Genomic DNA, 8,029 nt, shown 5'->3' on the forward strand with positions numbered 1-8,029 from the left:
TGGTTCTGTCTTTTCTGGGGTTATTTTTCTGCTCTTCTCCAGTAGCATATTGGACACCTACTGACATGGGAAGTTTTATCTTTCAGTGTCATATCTTTTTGCCTTTTCATACCGTTCATGGGGTTCTCAAGGCCAGAGTACTGAATTGATTTCAGTATTTGTTCCCTTCTCAAGTGGACCACATTTTTGTATCTTGAAAATGAAATGATAGTGAAAGTCACTCAGTCATTTCTGACTCTTTGTGATCCCATGGCCTGTCCAGTCCATGGAATTTTCCAGGCTAGAATAATGGAGCAGGTAGGTAGCTTTTCCCTTCTCCAGAGGACCTTCCCAACCTAGGGATTGAACCCAGGTCTCCCACATTGCAGGCAGATTCTTTACCAGCTGATCTCCAAGGGTTAGTAGCTGTCAAAGCTGCTACTTTTTCCTCTTCTTCCTTCTCTTCCACCAGAGCCTTTTTGAAGGATAATCTGAAAGGCCACAGAAAAATGAACCAAAAATTCTGAGCTGCAGCACTGAGTTTGGGAGACACAAACTTTTTTTCTTGGCTTTTTGAAACTTTTTGTGGATATATTAAATATTCCTAGATTTACCTTATGATATTGAGTGAAATAGAAGAACATTATTATAAACATAATTTACTTTTAAATGCAGTACCACTTGAAATTCAAAACATTTCATCATTATATGAACTATTGAATGTACACTACAGTGTCTTTTAAGTCTTGGACTTCTACCAGTCTGATGATCTTTCTCAAGATTCATGAGGTAATGTACAAAAGAGGTACAGTAACATAGTTTTATTAAAACTAAGAGTGTCCAGAAATTGACAGAGTGATAGAATCAAAAAATAATAACCTGGTCCCTATTTCTTTAATATTTTATGAAATTAAAATACCCCAAAATGTCATGGGATGATGTTCTATCTCTTGAAGGCTATCATACAACTTTAATATAACAGATACATAATCTCAATTGTTTGATTTTTAGTTTATACTCAATTATAGATCTTTGTCTGTCTTAAATATGTACTAATTTTCCATGTGGACCTTACCTTCTCAGTCTTTAAAGCATTTTGAGAGCATATGGTTTCATTAAACTCTCCTTGAGAAAGTGTGCAGAGTAATCAATATTTTAAAATAATTTGTTACCTTATCTTGGGACATTTCCATTTTCTTTACCTTATGAGGTGGTAACCTATTTGAAATAAAAGTGAAGAGCATTCCAGTTCTTTTTTTTTTTAACAGGGATGAGTTATTAATTTGGGACATATGAGCAATGTCCATAAATTTAAAAAAACGAGATGGGTTGATAGTAAATAGCAGTCTTAAGCAATCTTAATTTTGGAAAATTTAACAAAATAGAATGTAATCTTTTATCCTTTAATAATGTCTGTTACTGCAACATTGTTTTCAATAAATTAAGGAATCTAAGTAGAGATTCTTAGAACATTTTAGAAATTAGAGAAGTGATTGCATGTCAGTTACGCCCATGCCATGTTAATTTTCATGATATTTTGTATAATGTATTTACTACTTGCAGGGTTGTATGTATGTAATGAAAATATGAAGTTAAATGTGTATTTCATGATTAACTTCTTCATTAAAACATTACTGATCAGAACCTTCAAGAATTAAAATTATCATAGATAAATTTAGTTTCCATGCAGATAGGGTTTAGTTTTTAAATCAGGCTATCTAAAACTAGTATATGTTAAGATTTACTTGATACGTTATAAGATTTTATTTTATATTTTAGAGTATACTGAACATAGTTCATATTTTATTTGAGTGTGGAATTTGTTGTAAACACCCCACTTTAATTTACTACTTTGGGAGCTTTCAGATGTAGACTGTAGATTGGTTTGGACCTGCATGTGTTGACCAGGTGTTTATGCCAACTTTGGCTTTAAATCTTTCCAAGTGATTCTTCAACATAAAAATTAATAAAGTATTATTTTATTGATTGACCCTGCTAGGTAAAATTATTGAACATAATCAGATGTGAACCAGTTTTATCTAAATTATAAAGATATTCCTTTGTAGACTAAAAGAGTGCTTGACCGCATGGTATGTGCTGAAGTCGAGATTTACGGAGTGAGTAGATGAATGCACTGTAGATTTTTCAGTCAACTCAGTCATGTCTGACTCTTTACTACTACTGTGAGCTGTAGTCCACCAGGCTTCTCTGTCCATGGGATTTCCCAGGCAAAAATACTAGAGTGGGTTGCCGTTTTCTTCTCCAGGGGATCTTCCCAACCCAGGGATTGAACCCAACTCTCCTGCATTGCAGGTAGGTTCTCTATCACTGAACCATCTGGGAAGTCCGGATGGATATATAACTCTTCTGTAGAAATACTTTGGCCATTTTTCTTCCATGCCGTTTTCAGGTCATGGATAGATAGCTGTTTCACTTTGATGATTGCTGTAATTTTCTTAAACATGCGTTTTGCCTTTTATTCAAAGTATGAGTTGCTTTGTTATATTCCTATTTGTATATGACAGTACACAATGTGGAACTACTGTAGAGTTTTAGAATTTATTCACTTACCAAGCATATATTCATTATTTTCTATTTGCCTGATCCTTTGCTAGAAGGATATGATACAAACATGAGACCTACTCTCAAGAAATGAGAGAAATAGAAGCATTCACATTTATTATAATTATAAAAGTCTATAACATACACACTTAGTAAAACACAGGCACAGTGTACTTTGGGACATTACAGGCAGGGTGACTTATGGTCATCCTGTGCTGAGTAAATAAACATTGAATGTGCAGAAAAGTGGGAGTGAAGGAAACTATGAAGGGTTAGTTTTAAGTCTGCAGAAGGGAGTATGGATATAAGAAGCTATAAGGGATGAAGAAACAGACTTTCTAGGGGATACTGCAGAAAGGAACTGAGTAGAGACTGATCTCTTTCTATCAATAGCTGACCAAAGGTGTTCAGAAGGTTTTGCTTTGGACATAGCCTGGGAGAAGGAGATGAAACATTCTAGGGCACTGGCTAGCTTCTGTCCTTCAATTTTTATTCTGTTTCTTATTTAATTAAATTAATTTATTTAATTTATATTTAAAATTTTCTTGGCCTCGCTTAATGGCACGTGGAATCTTAATTTCCTGACCAGGGATCAAACCCATGCCCCTTGCGTTGGAAGTGCTGAGTCTTAACCACTGGACCACAAGGGAAGTCCCGTATATTTCTATTTCTCCTAACCAGTTATGAAATTTAATGACATTTTAGTCTTTTAGTATGAATACTTTCCAAAGAGGGCCCTCCTCAACCCCTCACTCTTTCCCATTTAGATTGACATTCTTTCCAATCTTTGCATGCATGCTAAGTCACTTCAGTCATGTCCAACTGTGTGATCCCATGACTAGCCCACCAGGCTATTTCCTGGGATTCTCCTATTTCCATGGGATTCTCTAAGCAAGAATACTAGAGTAGGTTGCCATGCCCTCGTTCAGGGGCTCTTCCCGACCCAGGGATCAAACCCATGTCTTATGTCTCCTGCATCGGCAGGTGGGTTCTTTACCACTAGCGAATGAATCTGAATTCTAGCATGCATCCACAATGGCAAGTGTAAGAAGCCAGAAGGCAAAGCTGTGTAGGTGGGGTCGGGCAGAGGGTATTTCTTATGATTAGCTGTTAATTTGCTTTTACTTTGTGAATTTCAAGCATTTACAACATGGAGATGTCTCAGCACAGTCTCACCGTGTGCATTGCTCCCTCCTTCGATTCTAGTGCTTAGCACTAATCCTTTTATAATATATCTCTTCCTCTTCATCTGATTGCTAGCTTTGCTGTTGTTGTTCAGTTGCTAAGTCATGTCCAACCCTTTGCGACCCCATGGATTGCAGCACACCAGGCCTCCCTGTCCTTTACTATCTCCCGGAGTCTGCTCAAACTCATGTCCATTCATTTGATGATGCCATCCAACTATCTCATCCTCTGTCATTGCTTTCTTATCCTGCCTTCAATCTTTCCAGGCATCAGGGTCTTCTCCAGTGAGTCAGTTCTTCACATTAGGTGGCCAAAGTATTGGAGTTTCAGCTTCAGCATCAATCCTTCCAATGAATATTCAGGGTTGATTCTCTTTACGATTGACTGGTTTTATCTCCTTGCAGTCCAAGGGACTCTCAAGAGTCTTGTCCAGGACCATAGTTCGAAGGCGTCAATTTTCGGTGCTCAACCTTTTTTATTGTCCAGCTCTTAACATCTGTACATGACTACTGGAAAAACCATAGCTTTGACTATATGGACCTTTGTCGGCAAACTGATGTCTCTGCTTTTGAATATGCTAAGTTTGTCATAGCTTTTCTTCCAAGAAGCAAGTGTCTTTTAATTTCATGGCTGCAGTCAAGTCTACAGAGATTTTAGAGCCCAAGAAAATAAAGTCTGTCAGTGTTGCTAGTTTTTTACCATCTTATTTGCCATGAGGTGTTGGGACTGGATGCCATGATTTTAGTTTTTTAAATGTTGAGCTTTTAAGGCAGCTTTTTCTCTCACCTCTTTCACCTTCATCAATAGGCTCTTTAGTTCCTTTTTGCTTTAGGGTGATGTCATCTGCATATCTGAGGTTATTGATTTTTCTCCTGGCAATCTTGATTCCAGCTTGTGCTTCATCCAGCCTGGCATTTCACATGATGTACTCTGCACAGAAGTTAAATAAGTAGGTGGACAGTATACAGGTTTGACATACTCCTTTCCCAGTAATTGAACCAGTCCATTGTTCCATGTCCAGTTCTGTTGCTTCTTAACTCATACACATTTCTCAGGAGGCAGGTAAGGCTGATAGTCCCATCTCTTCAAGAATTTTCCACAGTTTGTTGTGATTCACACAGTCAAAGGCTTTAGCATGCTCAATGAAGCAGAAGTAGGTGTTTTTGTTAAACTCCTTGCTTTTTCTATGATCCAGCAGATATTGACAGTTTGATTTCTGGTTCCTCTGCGTTTTCTAAATCCAGCTTGTACATCTGGAAGTTCTCAGTACATGTACTGTTGAAGCTTAGCTTGAAGGATTTGAGCATTACCTCGCTAGCATGTGAAATGAGTGCACCTGTACAGTAGTTTGAACATTCTTTGGCATTGCTTTTCTTTGGGATTAGAATGAAAACTGACCTTTTCTAGTCCTGTGGTCACTGCTGAGTTTTCCAGATTTGCTGGCATGTTGAGTACAGTGCTTTACCAGCATCATCTTTTAAGATTTGAAATAGCTCAGCTGGAATTACATCAGCTCCACTAGCTTTATTCGTACTAATGCTTCCTAAGGCCCACTTGATTCACACTCCAGGATTTCTGGCTCTTGGGGGGTGATCACACCATCACACATAATAAACACATGAATAGTGTTTATTATCTAGGCCCTGCAAAATTTCAGCCTGGAACCCAGGCTTTTGATTCCCAGCCCACTTTCATTCTCACCTTATGTTTCTCTTTTACTTACTAACTATTCCATGTGAGATTCTTGCTTAGTTTTATATCTCCTAATGAGTGACGCTGGGATTCCCTGGTGGCTCAGTGGTAAAGAATCCACCTACCAATGCAGGAGATGCAAGTTTGATCCTTGGGTTGGGTAGGTCCCCTGGAGAAGGGAAGAGTAACCCACTCCAATATTCTTGCCTGAGAAATACCAAGGACTGAGAAGCCTGGTGGGCTACAGTCTGTGAGGTCACAAAGAGTCGGACATGATGTAGTGAAACAACAACAATAAATGAGTGAAGCTAAGTACTTTTAAATGCTTAAAAAATGTTTGTTTTTTTTCCCCCCCTGTGTTAACTGTTTATTCATGTCTTCTATACATTAATTCTTCTGTGGGATTTTTTTTTTTTTTTGACTGCATCTCACTTTATTGCTTGCTTTATGTGTTAAGGAACTTCACCCTTTTCCATAGATATTTTTCCCATTTCATGGTTAGTGTTTTGGGTCTTCTCATGGTGTTTTGCCCTATGGATGTTTTCATTCGTTGTTATGGAGTTGACATTATCAATGTTTTTGTGACTTCTGAACTTTAACGTATGGTTATGTCAAATGTGGACTCCTCAGAAGGCAAGTATAAAAAAGCCTGTTAACCAAGTAAAGTTAAGCTAATTAGTGTGGTTAATTAACACAAGAGGAGAGAAGGGGAGAACACCCAACTTGACAGAGTAAAGTAGTATATCAGAATGAGGAAATTAGGGCACAGATCTATAGGGTTTCAGGGCCTGCAAGGATGAATGTAAGGCAAGTCTTACACAACACGTGTTGGCTGAGGTTATGCAAAATACATGACAAAATTGCTTTTGGTTGATGAGAATGACAAAATGAGGATCTGGAAGAGCGCCTTCGTAAACAAGCTGTTAGTATTGATTGGAAGGTAAGATCTTAGTCTTAGAGCTGGTATTTCCAGGAGGAAGCAGCTAAGCCGTTTTTGCCTGCTCCTGATGTTGTTTAGTACAAAAACAGTAAATGGTCTCCCTTCTCTATCATTCAACATGAGCGTAGGGCAGAATGTTAGATTCACCTCTCAGTTATAAGGAGGTGTGACCCCTTTCTCTCATTTTACCTTTCTTTGCTTGAAAGTGAAAGTTTAGTCCCTCAGTCTTGTCCGACTTTGCGACCCCAAGGACTGCAGCCTACCAGGCTCCTCCGTCCATGGGATTTTCCAGGCAAGAGTACTGGAGTGGGGTGCCATTGCCTCCTCCAGAGGATCTTCCCAACCCAGGGATCAAAGCTTGGTCTCCCACATTGTAGGCAGATACTTTACTGTCTGGCAACAAGGAAAGTCCTGTATATATGACTTAATTTTATATGTAATTCTTTATTATTTGTAGACTTTATCCTGATGGACGGTGGATTTAGCTTTGTTTTCATACAGAGTCTACTTGGTCATCTCAGTACTATTCATTAAGCAATTTAATGTTCCTCCAGAGATTTGAGATTTTATTTTTATTATATATAAATTTTCATCCATTTTTGATTCTCTTTCTGCACTTTACCTTCTGATTCATCCAAGTGTCTACCTTCATATCACCATCACGCTATATGAATTCCAGAGTCTGGGTATGTTTTGAAGTTTGTTAGTGGTTATTCTCCCTTAGAAAAACAAAGTACTACTTTCCTTTCAGATATATTTCTGGTTATTTCTGTTTGCTTATTTTTTCCATAGGAACTTTAGAATCAACTTTTTTCTCTGAAACTGATATTTTCTAAGACATTTTAGAATAGAATCAGAATATTTTCTAATAAAGTATTTGTATTCTATAGGAAATAAAAAATTGAGTTAGTTTAGAAATTACTTTAGAAAACATTGGCTAATTTTTCACAAAATAAAGTAAACTCATCCAGACCATGGGTACACTACAGAGTGTTTTGATATCTTTATACAGTACTTGCTTCTTTTTTCGGAACTTTCATTCTTGGTTGACTGTCTTTTCTAGTTGGCATGATAAATGGGAGCTCTTCCTCTAGCTGTTCATATTCAAATTTATGATTGATTTTATTATTTAAAGCTATTATGTTTTGTCAATTATTTGCCCTATCATGTTACTAAATTCTCTCATTGCTTATGTAGTTTTTAAGTTTATGCTTTTGATTTTCAAGATGGACAGTGATTTCATCAGCAAATTTTACATCTTCTTTTCAATGCATATCCTTTTTTTTTTTGGCTAACTGAATTGACTAGTACCTTAATTACAATGATAAATAACAGAGGTGATGGTGGACACGTCCTTGTTCTTGACTTCTGTGGGAATGCTTCTGGATTCTCCTTGTTAAGCATAGCCCTACTTTTAAGCAGAGAGTCAGTGTTTTATTGTGTTAGGAATATTTCTGTGTCTGTCTCAGGGCCTAGTGGCTTTGCCAGGCTGTGTCTTCGGTAGAAAGCATTAGGTCCAAAATTCTTCTGCCGTGTGTCCCTTTAGTGTTGCTGGATTCAGGTTTTCCTTTTCTTTGATGGGGAAATTTTTGAATTATAAATCATATATTTTTTCCTTTTCTGTACTTTTGGTTTTCTTTGAGAATACATTTATATATTGAATCTGCTTTG

This window comes from Cervus canadensis, chromosome 13, assembly GCF_019320065.1.
Source record: "Cervus canadensis isolate Bull #8, Minnesota chromosome 13, ASM1932006v1, whole genome shotgun sequence".
Lineage (NCBI taxonomy): Eukaryota > Metazoa > Chordata > Mammalia > Artiodactyla > Cervidae > Cervus > Cervus canadensis.